The 26,913-nt window shown below is 35.4% G+C and overlaps 1 long non-coding RNA gene across 1 annotated transcript in view; it reads right to left on the bottom strand.

The window, feature by feature from the left end:
- LOC138702226 (uncharacterized) overlaps positions 1 to 26,913 on the bottom strand; it is a 231,417-nt gene that overhangs the window by 87,106 nt on the left and 117,398 nt on the right. The window contains exon 2 of the long non-coding RNA XR_011332818.1: positions 18,348 to 18,410. This is a non-coding gene — a long non-coding RNA (uncharacterized lncRNA). The remainder of the gene's footprint in view (positions 1 to 18,347; positions 18,411 to 26,913) is intronic.

Raw genomic sequence — 26,913 nt, 5'->3', positions numbered from 1 at the left:
CTTGCATCTTGCAGCGGTGCTTTCATTGCACGGGACTCATTTCAAAGCTTTCATCATATTCATAGTGATATGAATATGCTGTTATTTGTTGACCAGAAAATATTACATCTCCTTTCATTAGGCCTAAATTCAATACCTTCATCTGAGTCACTGGACTCCTCAATGACGTTACAATGACGGTTCATTTAATCCTGTATTTTTTTCTTTAGCCATAATTTGTTACACTTTCCATCTTTACACACCTAAGGACGATTTCATTGTAGAAAATGTGACAGCTTTAGCACAAGTAAAATTAATGAATGTATGTATGTATGTATGTATGTATGTATGTATGTATGTATGTATGTATGTATGTATGTATGTATGTATGTATGTATGTATGTATGTATGTATGTATGTATGTATGTATGTATGTATGTATGTATGTATGTATTTTTTGTGTTTAATTCATTTATTTAACAGCATGTCCCATTACATTTGTTGTAATATTACATGCTTGAATCTTTCTTAAAAACAATATTATTTAGAATGAATACAATGAGCTATATAATATAATATTTTTAAACAAGAAGGCACATAAGTGCATTATTTATATTAAAACATTATTCCTTATGGATTACTAAAATTTGTAGGCCCTACTTTCATCGAACAATATTACTTAAGATTAATTCAATGTGTTACACAATCATATTTGTAGAACACGAAGACACGTAAGTGCATTAATTATACTACGTCTATAACATTATTCCTTATGGATTATCAAATTTATACTTTCATGAAAACAATATTACTTAATATTAATACAATATGTTACACAATCAAATTTTTAAACACGAAGACACGTAAGTGCATTAATTATACTACGTCTATAACATTATTCCTTACGGATTATCACAATTTATCCTTTCATCAAAACAATATTAATAAGATTAATATAATATGTTACACAATCAAAATTTTTAAACACGAAGACACGTAAGTGCATTAATTATACTAGACTATAACATTATTCCTTATGTATGTATGTATGTATGTATGTATGTATGTATGTATGTATGTATGTATGTATGTATGTATGTATGTATGTATGTATGTATGTATGTATTTTACTAGGTTATTTTACGATGCTTTATCAACATCTTAAGTTATATACCTCTAAATGAGATGAAGGTGAGAATGCCGGTGAAATGAGTCCGGCGTCCAACACCGAAAGTTACCCAGCATTTACTCATATTGGGTTGAGGGAAAACCTCGGAAAAACCTCAATCAGGTAACTTTCCGACCGGGATTCGAACCCAGGTCGCCTGGTTTCGCGGCCAGACGTATGTATGTATGTATGTATGTATGTATGTATGTATGTATGTATGTATGTATGTATATATGTATGTATGTATGTATGTATGTATGTATCCATTGCCTACCCACTTCACTTTACGTGATTCGGATTCCGCATATTGAGGATAGATGGCAAACTATGACGCATTTTTTTTGGTTGCACACCACTTCGGCGGACCACGCTGTATATGATGTGTACAGTATCTGTGGAGAGTGATGGCGTGTACTAGGATGAGTGTAGGCCTATGTGTTAGTGTATTGTATGGAATTAGTGGTGGTGATGTAGATGAGTAAGGGAGAAGGGGAAACCCAGTGCCGGCATGTAGCCTATTCCAGTCGAATAGCACCAAAGGAGCCGCCAGGCTTAACGTCCCCGCCCGAAGCACGAATCACTATCAACAGAGACATACAAATATACCTTTTCTTCATATGCACTGTGGAAAGATTTAGGATTTAACCCATGCATATTGGTGCACAATTTAGTGGTTAGAAGTTGCGTACCGCCAGATTTCTTAGTATCGAAGTTGAAATTTTACATGAAAATTTCTGATACCGCCGAAGATCGAACCCTGATCGGCTAATCTGGAGGCAGACACGTTACCACAAAGCTAACTCGGTGGACATACAGTTAAAATTTACACATTTATAAAATCACTCCTTTTTCAAATAAAACATTTATAAAGTATGCAAAATTTCATTTGTGGAGATTTGACTTCTTTTGCAAAGTTCAACTTTACAAACTCAGATTATAACACAGAAGTTTATAATTTACAAACAAAATTTAAAAGAACTGTGAACACTGTGATGAACAAAGTGAACTTGACTGCCATGTAACTCATTCAATATGGATGTATAATAAGTAGGCTTCGGTCCTGGGCACAGAAACGCATGAAGTTCAGAACGCACGGAACATAGTGTTGTGTTGTCGAGTGGACTGGGAGATGGAGCACGCCATTACTTCGTGTCTCAACATGTAAACAGTCCGTCATAGTAAGGAACAAAATATATTTCACACTGTGCAGATGCAGTATATAGAGTAAATTCCTAGTCTAGACAATAAATGTCTACCATTAAAGTATTAACGTGAGTTCTAACCTTCAATCAGGTCTGTTACACGTACCGCAGCCAAGCAGCAATAGGCCTACACACAACGGTAATTCACATTACGGATCCAGCTGTGCTGTTGCAGTCACTTCTCCACGCGGGTCATGACATCATTTATACTCCGTGTACTCTAAAGGCTCATTCACAATGAAAATTAAACATAACGTAAGCGTTAACTTAACGTTACAGTAAAATCAAGAAGTCATACCATCATTCACGATGGGAACATAAACATAACAGCAAACATACTTGAAGAGTTCACTGCAAGAATGATGGATGTCATATGGAATACATTTTGCAGGAGAAGCAATTGAAAGTTTGAAATGCTTAGCGCTCAAAGCTTAACTATGATTTTCCGATCATTACTGGACAATGACTATCAAGTGTTAATGTCATATAACTCTATATGAACATTCTATATGTCTTAAGCTATACATTGACAGTCTTGGTTCATTTTCGACAAGAAAGTGACATCCATCATTCTTGCAGTCGACTCTTCACTTGGTAACCATGGAAACATAACAACGACGCCATTTCCTCATATTCTTTCGTATACTTCAGCGCTCCACGATTGTGTTCTGTTTGCAAATCACGTAAGCATAAGCATGAAAGTTTGGAGTTTGCAAACTTTCATGTTAACGTCTTACGGTAATATTTATGTCGATGCTTATGTGAATCATTGTGAATTATCCCATTTGGTAGCCTGGGCGCAAACTTCTGTGTTTATGTTACGGTTATGTTTAATTTTCATTGTGAATGGGCCTTAAACCTCATACTGGTTACGATGTGTCCCTAGGCCGAAGCCTGATAATAAGTCTATTTGGGTTATAAGTGCATAAGGGATGATCCTTTCACATCTTGGAATGTCTTAAGTCATGTATGTTGGATTATTTTGTCTCTGGACTCAAAATGCAGTAGAATGCCTGGGGAAACCAGAGATGTCTGATGAACAAAACAGGAAACAAATTTTATTAGAAAATAGGAATGTGGACGCAGTGCGTCAATAAGTTGTCGATAATACTCGTAGATGAACCTTCGAAGTATAAAAAATATCTTGAAGCTAATAATTATGGTTGTACATCCGCACAGGGTATTATGTAGAAAGTAAAAGCACCGCACAGATTCCAGTGTGTTATTCAATTACGAGAGAATGCTTTAAACATATTAGTGTTGTTAAAAAGTCCTCTAATTTATAAAACGCATTAAGGTCGCATCTCTGAGTATGACGGTACGTGTGTTGGATTATTTTGTCTGTGGGAGCCAAAATGAAAGAGGTGGTAGACGGACTATATCGAGAGGGTTTGTGAGACGGAGTTGGGTGCGCGGAGTTAAAAGCATGAGGGAGAGAGACGGTAAATATGACACGTTGTTAACATTTCGCTAACAGACCTGCTTTTAAAGCACACGGACACATACACAAACATTCATGCTCACAGGTTGCTTCGCAACTTCAGTAGGTAAATAAAACATCTCTGCTAATCAAAACGACTGGGAGTCAAACCCACTACAAAGAGTCTCCATCCATATACACAGCACTCTAAAATTTTGTCAAAAATGAGAATCAAAAGCGCTCTATCAATACACCCACTACGGTCTTTGTATTTGATCCTACGGGAAAGTGAGGTCGAAATTGAATTATGATGAAAATGTAATTCAAACTAATAATATCATGTCCATTTAATTATTAAGACACACTCGTAATGCAGGAAATACGTACAATTGACACACGATAGGGTAACCGAGCACAAGAAAGCTGATTTGAGTTAAATTAGAATTAATACTGAAATATTAAGTTACCTATCTCTTTAGATAACCATTCCTAAATGTAGACTAGACTTTTTAAGACAGACAAACGTGTTCAAATCGATTGTTATATGGTAGCGTACGAAAAGTACTTTTAACGGGGTCCGGCCATTTAAACCATGAATATTTCTCGCAAGGAACAATTCATTCAAGGAAATTCATCCAAGAATACTAATCCAAAGATAATTCACCCAACATATTCCATTCTTACCCTCACCCTAGACACATTCACCCAACAATATTCCCGTAATTATATACATAGTAATATGATAATATTTATATTTTGTATACAGTTTGAAATTACCAGATGCTCATACATCAGTATACAGTTTTAAATTTCCAGTTGCTTGTAAATCAGGTCTAATGGGCGACCAGGGACAAATTATACGAAGTGAAAGGAATGGAATGATTTTGGTCCACAGAGGATATCTATACAACTTGCTTTCAAGAAAATTTAACAAGACTAAATTATGTTGGATATGTAGAAGAAAACCAATTTGCACGAAACGGCCTATTACCATAGTCTAGTACAGTGGTCGTCAGCACTCGCTGAAATGTGCAAAGGGTAAGCGGAGCCGTCCCGTCTGCCCCGTTATGCAGCAGGAAGAGGTAGAGAGCATACCCGCTAGCAGCTACGAGTGCACCATGGTGCACTGTCTTCTTCGCGGGTAAGAGACGATAGCCCCAGGGTGCCCTGTGCTGACGGCCGCTGGTCTAGTATATACAGTCACGAAGCTTGAGTTTATGAGGGTACTAGGAACAATAGACTGTTCAGGTACTATTTCGCATAGTCTGTAATGACGCGATAGTAGCGATCCTAGTGGTTAGCAACTATCTATGGATGCATATTTGCTACGTATTGAGCTTCGTGACTGTATATGCTAGACTGTGCTATTACTACAGCGCCGGATGCTAAGGTTGTACAGGTTTTGAAGGCTGTTGATCACGATCATCCGCCATGGCTAGAAGAAGTGGAAGTCCTGAGATGTTGTATTAGGCTATAGAGAGCTGCAGACAACGAGTCTGTTGCGGGTCCAGCGCAAATTATCCAACGTGAGCTGAAGCGTTTATCATCAGGAGTGCTCTCGTTCCTTCCTTTGTGTGTCATTAAAAAGGAACATGAATAAAAGACGTCAGAGGAAATTTCCGTCAAACCCAAAGTCACTATCAGATCTTCATGCTCTAGTACCAAAAAAAAAAAAAAAAATGAAGTACCAGAACCTGAATGTTAGGCTGCAGAATATTGCATCCCGGTATAATGATTACAAAGATGGTGGTAATATTATTGGATATCTGCAGGCTTGTGGTCATATATGGCCAAGTAAATTATGGTGTTTGACAGAACTACGAAATTAAAAATGTAATACATAAATATTATACATAAAACAATATAGGCCTACCGGTAATTATACATTTGGGACAATTTTGTTTGGTTGAACATTCTTTTGGATTAATAATTTTGGGTATATTATCCAAAAGGCGATTGTTCCGAGGATGAAAATGATCCTGGCCGAAAATTTCCTGGATGAATTGGTACCAAACCCTTTTAACACTAGTGCGAAAAGTATTTTTAACACTGACTTTCAAGTGTTGGACCGTTTGTCAAATGTTTCTCCACCAGATGTCATACAGCAGTAATTACAACCGATCAACAAAGAGAGTGAAACAATGCCAGCCCTACTGTTAAAAAGGTACCTTTAGTTAAAAAATCGTACATAATTAAACAAACTGCTTCAAGAATTAATTCATAGGGAACAATGAAGAGTTGAATGTAGTTATGAAGAATTAGGGTGCAACCCAGTTTAAACCGTGGATCTCTCTATTTACAGTTCAATACTTCATGACTGAATTGCATAATCGCCTGAATTTAATGTGACAAATTTTTCATATTACAATGAGGGGGAATTTTGCAGGTGGGAAGTCTGAGGAATTGTCTCTATATCAGTATGGACGACTGGCTGTCTAATAGCAGTGTACGACACACTTGTTAAAATAATTTTATTTTCCTCCCAAGGTTTCCACCACTCTGCTTACGTCCTTGTTTCGCAAACATCCCCGATCCCAAAATGATATACCACTTGTATCTTAAAAATAACCATTGTTACATGAGTTTAGTACAAAATGATTCTGTACACTAACAATTATTTGTAGTTGGCATATTTTCAACGTCGAATAACGTTTATCTACTAGCCCAGGGATGCAGAACCGGGGAAGAGAGGGGTAGAAGCATGGGGAAAGAGTTTGTTCCCCGACCATAATTTCCCGGCTTTGAATTACGTATCTGTGACGCCCGCAAGCACACTGAATACATATTTTCTCTCCCCCCTATAATATGCAATGACGTGTGGGGATGAAAGGAAGGGATGAGTCACGTGTTTCGGCATGTAACGTGTGCGACAATTGGAGCACAGTTTTGCCTCCCTGTACTAGTCTGCGGTAGACACAAAATGTAGGCCTAAATCAGGCTGGCGCGTAACATCGTTAAATGGAAATAACTCAGTACCAGTAAAAATATAAGTACTCGTACAACACGAACCTGAATGTTAATTAAAGTGTACATAAATACCTTTCAGTCCATGCAACTTATATAATTCCTTGATGAATACTGAAAAAAAGCAATAGTTTTCTCCCACGTTCTACCTTGAATCGTATTGGGAGTGAATTATGTAAGTAAATAGACCTCCTCAAGACTGCATTGCAGGGTTACCATATTACATGTTTTTACCTGGTACCACCCTTTTCCAGATCCTACTTTCAGCCAAATTTAAGTATTCTTAAAATGCAAAAAAAAAAAAATCCGTTTTTTAATTATTTCATTTCATTTTCAATGTTGCAATGTACAGGCAAACATTCTATGCATTTATTTGTAGTCATCCATATGAAAGAAAGCAAAAACGATCAAAATTACATTAAACTTTTTTGTTTGAGATAATTCAAAGAATAACCATCTGAAATTAATGACATTACTTACGGTTCGAGTCATATGACGAAGAAATTCAGTATTTCAACAAATATTGGACAGCGAACTAAGACCAACATGCAGGGTGTTTCCGGGGTAGTGTTACAAACTTTCAGGGACGATGGGGAAGGGCACATGTAGAAATTTGAGATAAGGAACCCTGGTCCGGAAATGACTGAGTCGAAAGTTACAAGCAAGAATAGTTTTGTATAATGAAATAATTTTATTCCTCTGTACATCTTATTTATGTGTATTTATCTGTACATCTTACATATGCTGTATTCATCTGACGTTGTTTACGTTGTATATTTACAGTATTCCATTCAGTGCGCTATCTGAGGGTGAGGACAAGAAACTACACTAAAGCAATGCAGATAGCGTAATGTCTAACGGACATGGTCGGTCCTGATATGTACGTCTGTAGACAGCTGTGTATGTGTAAAAGTTGCAGTGTCCAGTCGATCAGTCCTAGTGAAATGGACGAGTACAGGAGAGGGGAATAAGCAGACCTGACTTTCGAATACGGATGAACCAATGGGAGGAGTACATAGACAACCCAAGCATCCACATAGGAGACATCCGGGCCATATTATCCTTCCACGACTGTTCCAAAGGTTAAGGGAAAGCACGTGGCGCCAAATTACAACTCCATCTCAACACAACTATTTTTGCTTATAGCTTTCGACTCAGTCATTTCTGGACCAGGGTTCCTTATCTCAAATTGATACATGTGCCCTTCCCCATCATCCCTGAAAGTTTGTAACACCAGCCCGGAAACACTCTGTATACAGGGCAATTGTTGAGCAAATTGTCACATATGGGTCAGAATGTTGGACCATCACCGAGAGGAACCTTAAGAGGATTGAAGCAGTAGAGATGAATTTTCTAGGTTGTCGAGGTTGGAACACATCACCAATGAAGAGATACGGCGCAGAATGAAGAAGAGGACACTATTATTCATAACATTGAGAGGAGGCAGATGATATTGTATGGCCTCGTGCTTAGGATGGATCATTATAGAATACTATATATGATGTTCAATTACCAACTGCTGCCACGGCCACAGTGGAAGAAAGGAGTGGAAAGGGTGACAGAGGAGAGGAATTTGAGGCCTGAGATGTTCAAGATAGAGCTCTCTAGCGGGCGACGAAGAGTGGGATGCGGCTGGAGCCGTACGACCCCCACTTGATGATGATGATGACTATGTATGTATGTTTTTTTTTATTTTTGTAGGTTATTTTACGACGCTTTATCAACATCTAAGGTTATTTAGCGTCTGAATGAGATGAAGTTGATAATGCCGGTGAAGTGAGTCGGGGATCCAACACCGAAAGTTACCCAGCATTTGCTCATATTGGGTTGAGGGAAAACCCCGGAAAATACCTCAACCAGGTAACATGCCCCGACTGGGAATGAATAAATGTATGTATGTATGTATGTATGTATGTATGTATGTATGTATGTATGTATGTATGTATGTATGTATGTATGTATGTATGTATGTATGTATGTATGTATGTATGCATGTATGTATGTATGCATGTCCCAAAAAATCTTCGAAAGCAGAGCGCGGTCGCTTAGAATAATATACCGGTATTTAAATTTGGTAAGTTGGCCTAATGTCATTTTTAATTAATTTAATATTTATTAATTTCATATATTCGTTTATTATTCATTAATTTAACGTATTAGTCTATCAATTATTTCAGTTGTTTATTGATTTAATTGAATATTATATAATATATGGAACGAGCAGTGACGAAACGGGGTGTTGACGGCACACCCCACTTTTTGTGGATGTCCCTGTATTCGAGATGTCCCTCTCAGGAGAAAAGTAAGATCCTGCGGGGCTCCGGTGCCTCTGATGCATATCCGTAAGACGTCTAGAACCCACAACCACTGTCATCTATGTATTAATCTTTGGAACAGCTACAAAGATCGATTCTACATTGTACAAACTAAGTGGTGATCTATTTTTCGAAGTGGACATGGTAATGAAATGAGAATTTTGAAGTGTGTTGGTGGAATGAGGAGGAAAAAACGGAAGAACCTGAGAGAAGACCATGGTAAACTTGGCTGTCTCCGCCTTCGTCTAGATTTTAACTGGGATTCGCGATTGTAAGCCAATCTGAAAACCGAGTTAACAAAGCGGCGTATTGTTTAAAAATGTGGATTTCGTTAAATATCCACATTATCTAATAATGCTCCATCCAGTTCACTTCATTACAGTATATTATAATCCTCACTATCGTAGACAATAGAGAAACATGTACCTTATATTATTATAGTCTAAATATAACGCCATTTGTTTACGGCAGCAGCGAATACTGAGTCCGCCGCGTGAGAAATGCGATAGCTGGGAAGGTTCCGTGCGGTGTATCAGCTTGCACGCAAAAGCGATATAAGACATACTATTTCAGGTTATTGTACCAGCTGGATTGATCAAAGACGAAACGAGAGACTATTAATTACATTAATACTCCACCCGAAAATAGTTTAGGCCTATGACAGTATTTTTACAAAATAAAATTACAATCCCATGCCAGTCTCCTATGAAATTAAGTAGATCTACTGGATTTTTACTTAGTTACAAATGGCTTTTAGAGAACCCGGAGGTTCATTGCCGCCCTAGCACTAGGTCGCCATCGGTCCCTAACCTATCCTGAACAAGATTAATCAAGTACCTAGCATCATATCCCACCTCCCTCATATCCATTTTAATATTACACTCCCATATACGTCTCGGCCTCCCCAAAGACCTTTTTCCCTCAGGTCTCTCAACTCTACACATATTTCTGGATTCACTCATACGTGCTACATACCCTACCCATCTCAAGTATCTAGATTTAATGTTGCTAATAAATTATGTTAGGCAAAGAATACAATGCGTGCAGTTCTGTGTTCTGTACAGACCAATTATTTAGTCCTGACAGCTCAGCGACGCGAAAGAGGGGAAGTAATAGCAGTAGTGGGGAGAGCTTCGGAGTAGAGATAAGGGTGAGCGGTAGGTAAAGGAATGCAGTCTAGCTCAAACATACCGCTCTACAGCACGCATGACATCCGATCGCTCCGAAGGGAAGCGAGTGACTAACCCAAACACCCCTTGGCGTAACTAAATGGACTCGCCTGACCCAGAGGCACATATCCGGCGACTGTCAGGACTAAATAATCGTACTGTGACTTTCTCCATTCTCGTGTAAGTTCATCCCTCTTAGCCCCAAATATTTTCCTAAGCACCTTATTCTCGAACACAGTTATCCTCTGTTCCTCTCTCAACGTAAAAGTCCAACCATACAGAGCAACCGATAATATAACGGTTTTATAAATTCTTTCAGTTTTTTTTTTAAACAGACTAGATGGCAAATGCTTCTCAAGCGAATAATTGCAGACATTTCCCACATTTATTCTGCGTTTAATTTCCTCTCGAGTGTCGTTTATATTTGTTACTGTTTCTCCAAGATATTTGAATTTTTCCATCTCTTCAGAGGATAAATTTCCAATTTTTAATATTTTCATTTTGTACTATTTTCTGGTCACGAAACATGATCCTATACTTTGTTTTTCGGGATTTACTTCTAAACCTATCTCTTTACTTGCTACAAATAAAATTCCCGTGTATTCTTTAATCATTTGTGGATTTCCTCCTAAAATATTCACGTCTTCCGCATAAACAAGCAGCTGATGCAACCCGTTGAATTCCAAATCTTCTTTGTTTTCGTCGACTTTCCTTATGGCATATTCTAGAGCAAAGTTAAAAAGTAAAGGTGATACTGCATCTGCTTGCTTTAGCCGGCAGTGAATTGGGAAATCGTCAGACAGGAATTGGTCTATACGGACTCTGCTGTTGTTTCACTGGGACACAGTTTAATTAATCGAACTGTCTTCGTGTTAATACAGAATTCAATAAGAACATTATATACAACTTTTCTCTTATAACTGAGTCATTTGCCTTTTTGAAATCTATGAATAAGTGTAATGTGATCTTATACTTCCGTTTTATGTAATGAGTCTTTACTGGGAGTAAAGGTGGTCGAAGCATATGCCGAACTCATCAACACATCGCCTAGTGCCGACATTAAGAAAGCATAAGAACCATCTCAATCGGCGTCTATGGCTCTTACAACTGTCTTTATCTAACACCTCACTTATTGCAGTTTTCCATTAACTTACTCTGATGTGGTTTCGTTTTAATTACTTCTAAGAAATCACATTTACATTTAAAGGGGGAAAAGACAAAACATAACAGAAGTCTCAGTATACCGTTAGTGGATCTGAGTTCTAAACTTGTATCTGCTCTCTGAATCCAAGTTACCAAGGGAGTTGTAAATTCAGCCGTAACGATATTCCAGGATAGAAAAACTGTTTTCCAAACATTGTGTGAATCAAGGGACAGTCAATTTCAAAAAGCTAACTATATGATAGTTCTAACAGTAAATACCAAAGTTCTGGAAAGAAACTGCGGATTTTCGAAAGATGCTACACGTTTATGTAATTGAATGAGCGAGCAATACTTTTGTGCTGAATATTATTATTCGAAGAGAAAACATTCGAAACTTGACATGTCCCTTTCTTCTGGTTTGCAATAAAAGGCAAAGTAGGCCTATTATATTTCGAAAGTCAGTGAAGTTTTCAAGTGACGTAAAGACCGAATACACAGTACCGACATTTCCCGAAACTATGGTCCACGATACAACTATCCAAATTTTGTGCTCCATAACGTAGTACCTCGTTTATCTACATTCTTGCTGTACTATAGTTTGAAATCAAGTCACTGCAGCTATCTACGTATGGTCTATGTTACTTCTACAATGTTCTTTGAATGGTTGTATCGTGGACCACAGTTATGGGAATTGACGGTACTGTGTTAATTAATGTTTACATTATTGTGCTTCATGCAGATTATATAAATGTAGCTATGCTTAAAACACAGTAGATATATCAGCTATTCTGATTCCAGTCCTGATTAGAGAAGAAATTTTCTTGAGTAATTTCGGACAGTGTATGGGACCCGGCAACACGATGAATTTGGAAAGTTACAGTATTCTTCTTCTTTTTCCTTCTTCCTCTACAATCATGGATTACGCTTTGGCTGTTCCTACTTCACAGTTATGACTTTATTGCTGGTCTTTCCATCTCTTTTAGTCTCCCCACATCTCTAGTTATATCGATGGTGTTGAATAAAAACCTCATACTCAATTTTACATGAGAGTGAAAAAAACATTTTAATAATCTTAATAATGAAAAAATATATGAACTAGGACACGAATTTATACCTTCATACCTATTTAATTTACTACGTCCTAGACGTGTGTTATTCACATTTATATCTCTACTTTTTGTGTACACAGGATATTCCTGTTAAAATTCTTACTTATTACTTACAAATGACTTTTAAAGTATCCGCAGATTCATTGTCGACCTCACATAAGACCGCCAACGGTAGCTATGCTGTGCAAGATTAATCCAGTTTCTATCATCATATCCCACCTCCCTCAAATCCGTTTTAATATTATCCTCCCATCTACGTCTCGAACTCCCCAAAAGGTTTTTTTCACTCCGCCTCCCAACTAACACTCTGTATGCATTTCTGGATTCGCCCATACGTGCTACATCTCCTGCCCATCTCAAACGTCTGGATTTAATGTTCCCAATTATGTCAGATGAATAAAATTCGTGCAGTTCTGTGTTGTGTAACTTTCTCCATTCTCCTGTAACTTCATCCCTCTTATTCCCAAATATTTTCCTAAGTAACTTATTCTCAAAGAACCTTAAGTTCTGTTCCTCTCTCAATGTGAGAGTCCAAGTTTCACAACCATAAAGAACAACCGATAATATAACTGTTTTATAAATTCTAACTTTCCGATTTTTTGACAGAAGACTAGACGACAACCGACTAATAACAGGCATTTCCCATATTTATTCTGCATTTAATTTCCTCCCGAGTATCATTTATATTTGTTACTGTTGCTCCAAGATATTTGAATTTTTCCACCTCTTCGAAGAATAGATCTCGAATTTTATATTTCCATTTCGTAGAATATTCTGGTCACGAGACATAATCATATACTTTGTCTTTTCAGGGTTCACTTCCAAATCTATCGCTTTACTTGCTTCAAGTAAAATTTCGTTTGTCGATTTTCGCCTAACATATTCACGTCATCCGCATAGATAAGAAGCTGATGTAACCCGTTCAATTCCAAACCCTCTCTGTTATCCTGAACTTTCCTAAAGGCATATTTTAGAGCGAGATTAAAAAGTAAAGGCGATAGTGCATCTGCTTGCTTTAGCCCGCAGTGACCTGGAAAGCATTGAATAGAAAGTGGCCTATACGGACTCTGCTGTAAGTTTCACTGAGACACATTTTAATTCATCGAACAAATTTCTTAGGAATACCAAATTGAATAACGATATTATATGAAACTTCTCTCTTAACCGAGATGAAATTCTACAGGACCTAATATGTTTAAATGAACCATAAACTTCTATAAATACCAATAAGCTATGTTTATGCCTGAAAAGCGCCTTTTTACTATATTGCGTATATTTGAAGTAAAAATACCGGTACTAAAAATGAAAAAATTCCCAAAAATTACAAAAATGCTATTTAAAATGTAAAACAATTGTCTTACAGACAAACACTGTTCTGGTAAATTCGTTTCATATTGGTCGTAGAAGATGAGGAAATTTTCTAGAGCCGAAGTTCGTTTGAAAAAGTCCATTCTAGCATAAAAGTGGTGATAGACTGTTCAGGTTAAGCGAGAGCTTATAAATTAATTTTCGTATCAATGCATCCCCGTTACGCGAAATGAAACTGGCAATCAACAATCAATCTCTTTCAATGAAAGAATTAGAGTCTTCAGTTCAGTGACACTCATTTTCAGCACCAGTTCTTTGTACATAAATTTCACCTAAAATTGAATATTTACTGAAAATAAAATCATTAATTGTTAATTTTATATAAACTCGTAAAAGTCATAAATTGGATTTTATGAAGATATAAATCTCTCGTTTTTAGCGCCTAAAATCCATTCCCTAGACAGACATAAGCTGGCATTTAAATATCTCCTTTTAAGGTTTGTATCCATGCCTTGACATAAGATGTGTTTGAAGAAGATTCGAAAATACGTACTTTTTCTTTATAGGGATAACGTGAAATCTATTTTTTTTCATGCGATTTTGCTGTTCAACACCATCGATATACTAGTTGGAATTTAGAAGATCCAATGTTCGTCATTGTATGTAGGTAACCTACGTGTTTTAATCAATTGTCACGATATTACTTTATTTTATAATTTATATTGTGGACGTTTAATTCTCTCCTTATATCTTCGTTCGGTATCAGTCTAACCTTGTACATCCCATTGTGTTTCCCGTTAATCTCATTTCTACAGTATGTATTTTCTTTCATTTTTGTATTACTATCCATGTTTAAGAATCGTAGAGTGAAGAGGACACAGCTATTATTTCATAAAATTTCACTTTATTTTCCATTCTTGTCTTATTTAGCAAAGTTCCATGGATGATACCACATATCATATGGAATTTTGATAACTTTATTTTCCATTCTTGTCTTATTTAGCAAAGTTCCATGGATGATACCACATATCATATGGAATTTTGATAACTTTATTTTCCATTCTTGTCTTATTTAGCAAAGTTCCATGGATGATACAACATATCATATGGAATTTTGATAACTTTATTTTCCATTCTTGTCTTATTTAACAAAGTTCCATGGATGATACCACAATATCATATGGAATTTTGATAACGTCTTAATTTTATTATGTCTTGTTTTGCATCTGCATCTTTAACCTGTTCATTAGAAATGTCATCAATTACAATTTTTGTTCTCACTATTGATTTAATTTTCTAACGGAAACCATTATTTTAGATTTGAGTGTTGGTATTTCAAATTTTAATTCTTGCTCATTTTAATTAGTTGACACAGGAAAAATAGATCATTTCCATTTTCTGGTATTATTAGCAAATTATCTGTATATGCCAGGACTTTAAAATTTGTTTCCTGGAAGGTACTGTGAATACGAAATCCACTTCCGAAAGTCAGTTATAACGGCTTAGGGTGAGGGGATCATCGTAGTAACCACACACGTTATTTAATTTTAATTTAATTACAGCCATAAACAAAAAACAAATACTATGGACGTAATTAGTCTATACAAAACACGAGTACAGATTGAAAATCAAATTGAAATTAAAATTAGAAGTGAAAGATTCCTGCTTGTTACAAATATTCACTCATATTATAAAAAAGTATTATCAAAAAGCCATTTCCGCAAAACGTTTCGAAATCTACATAAAATAACACCACAGTCTAGTACATACAGTCAGGAAGCTCAATACGTAGGGAATATGCATCCACAGATAGTTGCTGACCACTAGGATCGCTACTATCGCCTCATCACAGACAATGTGAAATAGTACCGGCACAGTCTATTGTTCCTAGTACCCTCAACAACTCAAGCTTCGTGACTATATATACTAGACTGTGGTAACACTATGAGCCTCGTAAGATAGTTTGTTGAATAATTTTAAAGACATTGAACAAACCCAACACTTTGATTCATCTAATCTAACTGATGGTTGAAGTAGAAGATAAATGTATTTGGTGTTATAATTACGTATATCTCGTCCATTCCTATAGTTATTTATTTCCTTTTTTATCCTAAGTAAACATTCAAATATATAAAGATACACTACATTCAGTATTTCCTTTTCTTTAAATAACGCTCTGCAATGAGCATTAAAAAGGGCAGCCATAATGATACGTAAGGCTTTTTTTTTTTGCAACATGAGTAATTTTGATATACCAGAGTTATTACATCAACAGACAAGGTTTGGAACTGAAAGGTGTCACATCAGCTTCTTGTCTATGCTGATGACGTGAATATGTTAGGAGAAAATCCACAAACGATTAGGGAAAACACGGAAATTTTACTTGAAGCAAGTTAAGCGATAGATTTGGAAGTAAATCCCGAAAAGACAAAGTATATGATTACGTCTCGTGACCACAATATTGTACGATATCGGAACATAAAAATTGGAGATTTATCCTTCGAAGAGTTGGAAAAATTCAAATATCTTGGAGCAACAGTAACAAATATAAATTACACTCGGGAGTAAATTAAACGCAGAATAAATATGGGAAATGCCTGTTATTATTCGGTTGAGAAGCTTTTGTCATCTAGTCTTCTGTCAAAAAATCTGAAAGTAGAAATTTATAGAACAGTTATATTACCGGTTGTTCTGTATGGTTGTAAAACTTGGACTCTTACTTTGAGAGAGGAACAGAGATTAAGGGTGTTTGAGAATAAGGTTCTTAGGAAAATATTTGGGGCTAAAAGGGATGAAGTTACAGGAGAATGGAGAAAGTTACACAACACAGAACTGCACGCACTGTATTCTTCACTTGACATAATTAGGAACATTAAATCCAGACGTTTGAGATGGGCAGGGCATATAACACGTATGAGCGAATCCAGAAATGCAAATAGAGTGTTAGTTGGGAGGCCGGAGGGAAAATGACCTTTGGGGAGGCCGAAATGTAGAAGGAAGGATAATATCAAAATGGATTTAAGGGAGGTGGGATATGATGATAGAGCCTGAATTAATCTTACACAGGAAAGGGACCGATGGCGGCCTTATGTGAGGGCGGCAATGAACCTTCGGGTTCCTTAAAAGCCATTTGTAAGTAAGTAAGAGCTATTACATCAAGTACGAATCCCATATAACAATATGCTATTAAAAAGTATAATATGAAATTCTAAGATAAGATTTAGATACCAATGTTTTCAATTGTCTTAACAGAAAAATGACTCTAGATAATTTAATACAAAGTAAATCTATATAACGATCCCAATTCAATTTATTGTCAAGAGCCAAACCAAGCAAATTAACAGGAGTCTGAAATTTAACATTCATGGTTTCTTTTAAAGAAAAAAGTATTTTCTGTGTTTTATTAACATTAAGACTAAATTCATTCGCCTGGAACCAAGACTTGGTATTATTTAAAGACTCAGTCATAGAATGGGTGAGCAAAAATAAATCATTGTCACAACAATATAAAGATGTATCATCAGCGAACAAAACACGTTCATTGGAAACGTTATGTCCGTACTAGTTGCATAATTGTTCATCTGTGTTGAGGTAAGACTTGAGGGCTGCAGACGGTCGTTAAACTTTGTCTCTCTATGTCTATCGACAGTCGCAATACGAATTTTTATATCGACTGTTAGATGAACGGATGGTACATGTCAGTTCTTGTTTCAATAAAAAGTGAACATTTTTTCTAGGCTGAACAGAAAATAAAACTCTTTAAATGACCTAACTCTGAAGTGTGACTAGTGTAACATGTAGCTAGTCGACGATGTATGCAATGGAGGGGGAAAGGAATGGCCAACCTACCCCATTAATTCCTGGCCTAGTTGCCTCATTAGTGGTGCCTTCTTGGTATCACTTGTGAGGTTCAGACCTGTCTTCGAATAGTTGACTAAACCACATCACACACCTAACAGTTATGTCGTTTCCAAGTTTAATATTTGTACTTGGTGTAGTAGCATAGCAGTTTTCAAAATTTGTACACAACAAATAATTTTAATATTGCCACAACACTTCATACATTCATTTTCTGAAAACGAACAGCGCCGTATCAACGAAAACGTTAGGGTCTATCCGCAGACATCAAATGTGTATATATATATTCAAGGGAGAACACTTTAAGCACCTTCTGCAAGAAGGAAAATCATTCTACATTGTAGCAGTAATTTCTTTTCTAACAGGTCGCCAGAGACAGCTACGCACGGAAAACAGCTGCAGCCACCCACAATGGACTCCATAGCCGTTTAGCAGGGCGCGGTATATTGGAATCTCGTATTTAAATTTACCCTGCAGTAGAAAATATAGGGAACACCATTATAATTCGCTGCGACATAACATTGAAGAAATGAGCGGTGATAATCTAACAAATTTGTTCTTCGTTATAAACCTAACGAACTAGGAAGTTAAGACAGAAAGAGGAATACTTCTTTATTACTCCAAATATGTCTTTCTTTATAGAATAATCTAATTTAACGGAAGTATTTCCAGGTGAATTGGCTATATCTTGTGTGTATTCTTGTATACTTACAGGTATTTTCTCGATATCATCTATTCTATTTCTGAATGTTTGCGTCTTTGTAGCTTTCCTCACCTGCAAAGAAAGAAAATGTTAGAAGTTAGCATAACGCACTATAGATAGATAATTAGTCAATATATATTGCATGAACTTGAATACAGTAACTAAACGGAGTTAATTCACAATTCACCTATTTTAAAGATGTCTAGTATACTGGGTGTTCATTTCAACTTGTGTCATGACGTCACTGTTGTGAGTCAGCGATTTGAAGCGAGTTTCAGCTTTTATGTCAGAGAGGTTGCCTATTAATCAAGGTGTTCATTCTGTGCTTGAGTACGTGTACGGTATAACTTAAACGTCGTAGCAACAGATGGCGGTCTGTACGGTTTGTGTGCTACCATAACCTCTTTCGAACTGTGTTTTGCTCGGGCAAGTCGTACCCAGGGTATTTGTTATCATCGGTTGCTTACGGCAACATTCCACAACACAATTCCACAACACAAATCAAATGTTCCGTGTCCATGTTGACCGTCGAAGTTAATGCTAACAAATACTGTACGTAAGTAACCGTTTTAACCCTCTCCCCATATCCCGACAATAGGAAAAAAACTCACCTCAGTACGTGTTTCCAAACAGTTCACATTCCTGCCACTACCGGCGTTACGTTACGTATCGGTAAGTACTTTTCTAAATGAACGCTGTACTTGCCAGGCAACTTCTCTGGCACATAGGTAATACGCCTCTGCGAAAGTGTAGGAAGATTGAATTCTCTAGGCTCATCGGCTAGCCACATGACGACATACAGCGAGCTACGACACACTTTGAACTGAACACGCAGTATAATCCCTCGATTTCTAGTTTACAGGTGGCAATAATGAGTGGATCCTCTCTTTTTCAAGGCCTACTGATTTTTTTTTACCATGACCCACTAATGTAAGAACTAAACTATATGAAATAAACCGTATCTGTAATTTAAAAAAGCGTAATTTACTATTATATTTATGTGAACTTTTTGCTTGTTTTTAAGTCCTCTATCTATTCGTGAAAAATTTCCAACTTATCAATTAAATATGGTGACCAGATTCACATCGATAAAAAAGAGAACACAAAGATTAAAAAAAGGAGGGCATTGTTTGAAAAAAGAAGACAGAAAATATGTAGCCTACTTTGATTTAGGCTTAGGCCTATATTATACTTTAAATTACGTCAATATACAGTACAGATTTAGACTTATATCATACTTAGAAGTATGTTAATATCTATTTTATTACAAAATAATTATGCAAATCAAGCCTTATGCAAATTATTCAAAATAATTTTGATAAAATTAAATAATAATGATTTTACAGTTAGCTACATATGAAAGTCAAGAGAACTATAATTCTTAAAGAGGACAGAAAATATCTATTTATATTTAGGCTTAGGCCTATATGGTATTTAAAATTATGTCAATATTTATTTTATTATAACATACTTATGATAGAAGTTAATAACATAAAATGATTTTACAGTTAGGCTTAGCTACATATGGAAGCCAAGGGAATTATAATTATTATCAAAAGGAGGAGCAAAAAGAGTTACGAACGTTGGCAAAGAGTATATTCCGTCGACGCTGCTGCCACCTACTGGCAAATTACTTGAAAAAGGCGTCAAATCAGGTAGTTTCAAAATATCAGGCATACAAAAGCCTAAAAAGGAGGACATTTCAGGATAAAGGAGGACTTCTAGTCACCCTATATATATCATATATATGTATAATTTTGTTTACAAAACTTAAAAAAGAATTAGCATGTATAAAATCTGAAGAAACATATTTTGAAACTCTCATGGCATGCTGATTTTTTAAAAACACTAGTGCGTTATCTAGTACGGGCAGAAATGTTTAAGGAAGAAATGGCAGATTGACATTTCAAAAGGTTTTATTTTGGCTACAACTTCTGAAACAATTAATTGGATTTGCCAGATATTCATCTGAAGTTCTAGTCTGGTTCAATTTGTAAAATGTGTGTTTTAAGAAAACGTTCCCACTTTACTATGCCACATGTTATCTGCAATTAGAAGGAACATATGGCTTGCTTTCCAAAGAAATAACACCTCAAAAGTCCCGTGAAATATTGTCTACGGATCCATAGTGATTTAGTAGTGTCCAGTAGATAGCTTTCTACTTGTCGAATCCGGTTCTTCGGAGTGAAAAGCCGACAATCTGCTAGACTGAGATAAAATTTTAACAACATAAATTGTCCACACTAAGTTAACTCTGAAATATTCTTAAGAGCTTCCATAGTTTAATAGGGTCATTAAATGGGAAACTACTTATCTGTCAGTTGCAAAAGAATCATAACTGTTTTAAATACAATTTTCGTTTTATTTCTGTATGTATTCCTAATAAACCAGCAAGAGGTTTTGAAACGGTAATAAAAAGAAAGATATTTCACAACACAGATGAACTATAAATCGTTATACGTAAATTTATTCCATCACAACTCGACACCTCTTCAAAAATTCAAGAACACTGACGTAATAAAATATATTACTACCTCTTCAGAAATTAACCTTACGTTAGAGTTGAAATATAGAAACAGAACTGATGACTTGTATGTTGATTTATCTTTTGCCGTCGTGATAGGAACCTCCTTTTAGAATAAGAGACATGAGTTAACCCTATCTTCACTTCACCTCCATATTTTATTCTTATTATATGGTAGTCATATAGAATTATTATTGATACCAGTGACTTTCCAGTCACTAAAAATATTTCATTATACAGAGCGTTCCATAGGAAACAGATTTCACTGGCATAAATACCGTAGGTCTTTTCTGTTGCAGATCGAAAGCGACTGTCGAGGAAATACTGTGTACATTTTCCATGGATCGAGCGTGGGAAGATTTTATGTTCCGCATTTTGGACAGATAACGGATGTTCAAGGGACGTCAAGGTTAGTGTATTAGTATGCAGCTGACTTCCATTCAGTGCAGTAGAGTTTAGTTCGTGAAAATGCTGTATCCATCTTCTTTTATGATACGTAAATTACGAAGAAAAAGACAGTGTCGTGCTATATTACTACGAAAATATCCTGCCGTTCAACAAACATCTGATTCAATAATTCAGAATTAAGTGAGAACGTGAGAGAAACCAGGTCATATTTCAATCAAACAGAAGACACATAAATCGCGTTATAAATGAAGACAAACTCTAAGGCAGATTAAGGCTAGAACAGTCTTCCACGAAATGTTTAAGTTAGCTCAACAAGTAAGTGTAGTCAAAACAAACTTAAAAAACGATGATATTGTTAGAACTGAAGTATTATAGAAAAACAGTTTTTTAGAAATTAAATGAAACGAACCATAGGCCTATCGTCGGTTTACAAGCAAAACACATTTAGTCAGAAATATTACTTCTCAGAAAAAGGCATATATAAGAAACGAAGCTGTGTTGGAAAGAGTGGATGAAGAAAGAATGATGCTGAAACTGATCAGAAAGAGGAAAAGTAATTAGCTGAGTCACTGGTTGAAAAGAAACTGCCTACTGAAGGATGCACTGGAAGGAATGGTGAATGGGAGAAGAGTTCGTTGCAGAGGATATCAGATGATAGATGACATCAAGATATGTAGATCATATGCAGAGACAAAGAGGAAGGCAGAAAAAAGGAAAGACTGGAAAATGCTGGTTTGCAGGAAAGATCTGCCCTTGGACAGAACACTGTGAATGAATAAATGGATGGATGAATAAATGAATGAATGAATGAATGAATTTTTTATTTTTTTGTTTTGAGTTATTTTGCGACGCTGTATCAACATCTAGGTTATTTAGCGTCTGAATGAAATGAAGGTGATAATGCCGGTGAAATGAGTCCGGGGTCCAGCACCCAAAGTTACCCAGCATTTGCTCGTATTGGGTTGAGGGAGAACCCCAGAAAAAACCTCAACCAGGTAACTTGCCCCGACCGGGATTCGAACCCGTGCCACCTGGTATCGCGGCGAGACGCGCTGACAGTTACTCCACAGGTGTGGACGAATGAATGAATGAATGAATTAATTAATTAATTAATTAATTAATTAATTAATTAATTAATTAATATAGGTAATGTTTGTGTAAAAACTTATAATTGAATATACAATTAAATATACATGAAGAGAAATAACTTGCTAAAAATATTATTTTGAGAATTCAGTTTCGCCAAAAGCTTTCAAAACGCCTTTTTCTCAGAGGTAATGTTTTTTACTTAATGTGTTTTGCCTGTAAACCGACGATATTATGTTTAATGTTCATGTTATCGTTAAAGATGAAATTCAGCTAAAAAATTTTCAAAAATGTGAAATGTGCATTAGAAAGGATGGTGGACAGTGTAAGATAAGTCAATGAATTCCATTTTTGTAACTTGGGCTGTTACTTAAAATCGAAAGGCAAATTAGTGCGTATCATAGGAATGCGTGGGATAAAAAAATCTTCTCCTTTCGTTTTGCCAGTTCATATTGTCACTTCTATTACGTTTTGCATTGGTGTTTTTCACACCAATACTTGTTCCATTGCATAATTTTAGTGGGTCAATATTTCGCAATAGTACTATTGGTGATTCAACATTAAATATTCAATTATATGTTAGCAATTCTTGTAGTTTCAAAGAATTCATTTGGATAAGTTGGCTCACTATCTACAACTGCATCGAGAAATTCATAATACGGTCCTGGACTGCGTAAAGATACTTATTGCATGAATTATCTACACATAGTTTTAGACTTATGATGTGTATGAACAATGTTATTTAATTTCGTGTTATAATTTTCATGGACTCGTGAAAGTCGATGTAGAATACAACAGACAATAATAAAGAGCATGTGACTGCAGAAGACTGCATTTTAATATTATACATGAATGTTTGATCGTATTTATTTTTATTTACTATTAACGTTTATTAATTTAACGTCCATTTGCATAATTTTAATGTTGGTTATGTTTTTCTCCTAGTTATGAAGGTTAAATGTGCAAACTTTGACACATCGGTCACAGCGTATACATACATACATACATACATACATACATACATACATACATAGGTCTACCTACATTCACTTTTATATATTAAGATTGTGTTATAGAACTTATATAATGCAAATTAGAGATATATCTTTAGCTCTAGTTTTCATTGTTATTATAATTTCTCTGCAGTTATTATAGAAATAGACAGACAGGAAGAAATACGCAGTTCTCTCTCTCCTTTCTTCTCTCTCTCTCTGAATTTATCGCCATCTCAAAAGTGGGTTTGGATTTATTCTCTTACATAATAATAAAACCTGGAGGGGAGTGATATATAGTCGCTGTCACGCCTCGTTTGTCATCTGTTCCTTGTAAGCGCTTGCTCAAGTAGAGATGTAAAATGTAATCGTCTAATTTACGTGACATTTCTTTTGATTTAGCACTGGTCTCCTCCTTTCTTTAGCATGCTTCCAGTGTTAGGAAGTTTCTTACATCTGCAAGTGAACAATAATCAACTCATGACGTCAAATACCCCCTTCACAACCTCCACCACCCTCTTTCTGTCTCCTTTCTTGCATCAGTGTTACAAATCGTCTGTTGGCACGTCATATACAAACCTAATGTCTGTGTATGACATTCACGTAGGTAACCATGGCAGTCTGATTTGCTATGAAATTACAAAACACTATGCATGTAGGAGATAAAATTCAATGAAAATCTTTTCTTGTACACCAGCATTACAGTCTTATTTTATTAGTCAAAATCATTCACTATATCTTCGGCTTACATCTAAAACCTCGTAAATACAATTTTTCCCGAATGTTGAAATCTGCGTACCCTATATTTGCAAAGTGCGTCTGCTGATAACATCTCTTAAGTCTACAAATGTTTTTATATTTTATAAAAAACAACAACTGCATAACAGTTGTTTTCTGGGATATAAAAAGAATAATATTATGTTATTTTGCTCTCCTGTTTAATTTCCTCAAACAGTTACGCGGTTTTAGAAGTAAGCCAACGATATGTCACATTAATGTGCAGTGCCGTGAGATATCACCATGCCAACTAAAACATCAAGACTTCTTTATTATGGAATATCTTTAGCCGTAAAATTAATATTATTAAACGATTTTCCGCACAATAATATTTACATCACTGGCAGAGCCATCTTCAGTTACAAGCCGGAGCTGGCAACGCTGAGTGGAGGCGGGCGGAGGCGAAATAAAGGCATGACGTTTGACGTTTTAGTGCTTCGATTTCGTTGTCACATGTACATTTTCGACATTAATTGATACAAAACTAAGTGCATACGATCAAGGTTCAGTGCATTGATGTACGTAATTTATTACGGAATCCGAAATGGTATTCTGAGTTCCAGAATACCGCGTAAGTACTTGCATACTGCCACTTATAACTGTAAAAAAATTAAAAGCATACGTGTTTTTTATTGATGGTACAAGGGAAAGTAAATAAATACTTAAAGAAATGTTACTTGTACCAAAAATACATAAAATAACGACGTACTTTCGGAATACCCTATTCCAATTAATTAATCATTATGTGGGTAGTAAACTGACGATGTTTTGCCGCTTTATGTTGTTTTACCTCTGACGTGAAAGGTCTAGGATATCATATATATACATTTTAATTTCGTGTGATTATCTGTCGTGCTTTTCTATAAATATTTGAGATGCCCAGGAAGCCAGTTTTAGTTTAAACCTGGCCAGTAACCATAACAATATTGTTATCCTAAATTATTTGTTATAAATTTTCTAAAATATAATTTTAGAATAAGCCAAGGAAATATGAAGAAGCATACTTTCAACATAATACGTAACAAAACACATCATTATCTGTTATGTGCCAATTAGCGTAAACTCAGTGAACTTTAAATCCTGTAAATACGAAGTGAAAAGAAACATATTTATAACTAATTTATTACAAAAGAAACAATATTAATAAATAAACCTTGAAAACCAACAAAGTGAGTGCATGCTTCTACAAATTATAGGTAGTTCTGACTTATAGCAAGCATTCCGAATCTTGAACAAAACTGCACCATTTATAGGATCACAAAACAGCTGTTTACAATGAACTTTAAAATCAACGGCGTAACTTTATTGATATAGCAGGCGAGACCCAACAATTTGGCTACAATTCTGATACACCACAAACCACAAGTAAGACTATAAAAATGTAGTTTATACATTTGGAAGAATTTTAAATCACTTTCTCACTAATAATAACCGTAAAAATTGCTAAAGACTGCAGCCATATTTTCATTTATTGTCTTGTTTTTATCGCCAACACGCATTTAGTTTATAATACATGAACAATTAACGTTTGGCACGACCACGAACATAATTCCATCGATACACACTTATATTGCAACATTAATTTACATTGAAAATCGGCATTAGCACAAACACATATTCTGGATAGTAGGCCTCCGTTTAACAGTTAATTATTACAGTGTTGCCGACGTATGGCTCCGGCTTGTAAGTGAAGAAGGCTCTGTCACTGCTGTTAGAGCAACTCATTCTTTATAGACCATGATATCGAACTACATATATTATAACTACAAATCTGATATGTTATTTCTTTATTAATAAAATTCTATTATATTGCTGTCACATAAAAACTGCGTATGAAACACGTTTGTGATGATAGACACTTATTACAAATCATGAAATTCGCTTTGTTGTTCCCTAATCATCGATCCAGTATTAAAATGTAATATTATAAACTAGTTTCAAAATATATTATTACCAGGCTTAGGATTCGAGACAACTTAAGGATGTAGTGAAGTTCCAGTGCAACGGAGTACAGATGGAGTGAGGCGGCGCAATGAGTATTCAATTAAATGGATTTATTATTTTTTTCGTCATTGACTTAACATGCCATATACACGGTACAATTTCTTTATATTACAATTTAAATGTTCGTATTAACGTTTTCATGCTCTTGAGTGAGACATCATCAGATACACATATTGTTTTACAAATTACAATAAGTTAACCTCTTCTTTTGCATACCATTTGAATATCAATGTTAACAGAGTTAAAAAGTTAAAAGTAATATATATATATATATATATATATATATATATATATATATATATATATATATTACAAGCCTTCATTCGTTTATGGTTCTATTAAAATATTATGTGATTAAAATGCAAAAATTGTTCACAATTCATATAAAATTTAAGTTTGTTTGATATCATATAACAAAACTCTGTTGTGTATATTATGTTGTTGCATGTGACAGTAGTGTTATAGTGTTATTAAATATCTATTATGTACGTTAGCTCTCATATATTATAATGTGAATGTTAGTAGTTGTGAGTCAACATTGATATGCTGGCTGAATATGAGAATTATTAAGTATTTATTAATACATTTAACTCCTCGTGTGAATATATATTTTGTTTTATTTGTATGTTTTCTTCTATTTAATGGTAGTGGCGTGGTATTCGTATATCCAAAGCGAAAGCTGAAAAAATGTTTGTACTAATTCCATTAATGAAGATATTCATTAAATAAACATTATATTATTAAATCAAATAATGAAGGTTTTATTCAACGTGTGAATGGACTT

Source organism: Periplaneta americana, chromosome 6 (genome assembly GCF_040183065.1).
Source record: "Periplaneta americana isolate PAMFEO1 chromosome 6, P.americana_PAMFEO1_priV1, whole genome shotgun sequence".
Classification (NCBI taxonomy): Eukaryota; Metazoa; Arthropoda; class Insecta; order Blattodea; family Blattidae; genus Periplaneta; species Periplaneta americana.
Note: the sequence above shows the minus strand (reverse complement) of the source record. Positions and strands in the feature narration are given on the sequence as shown.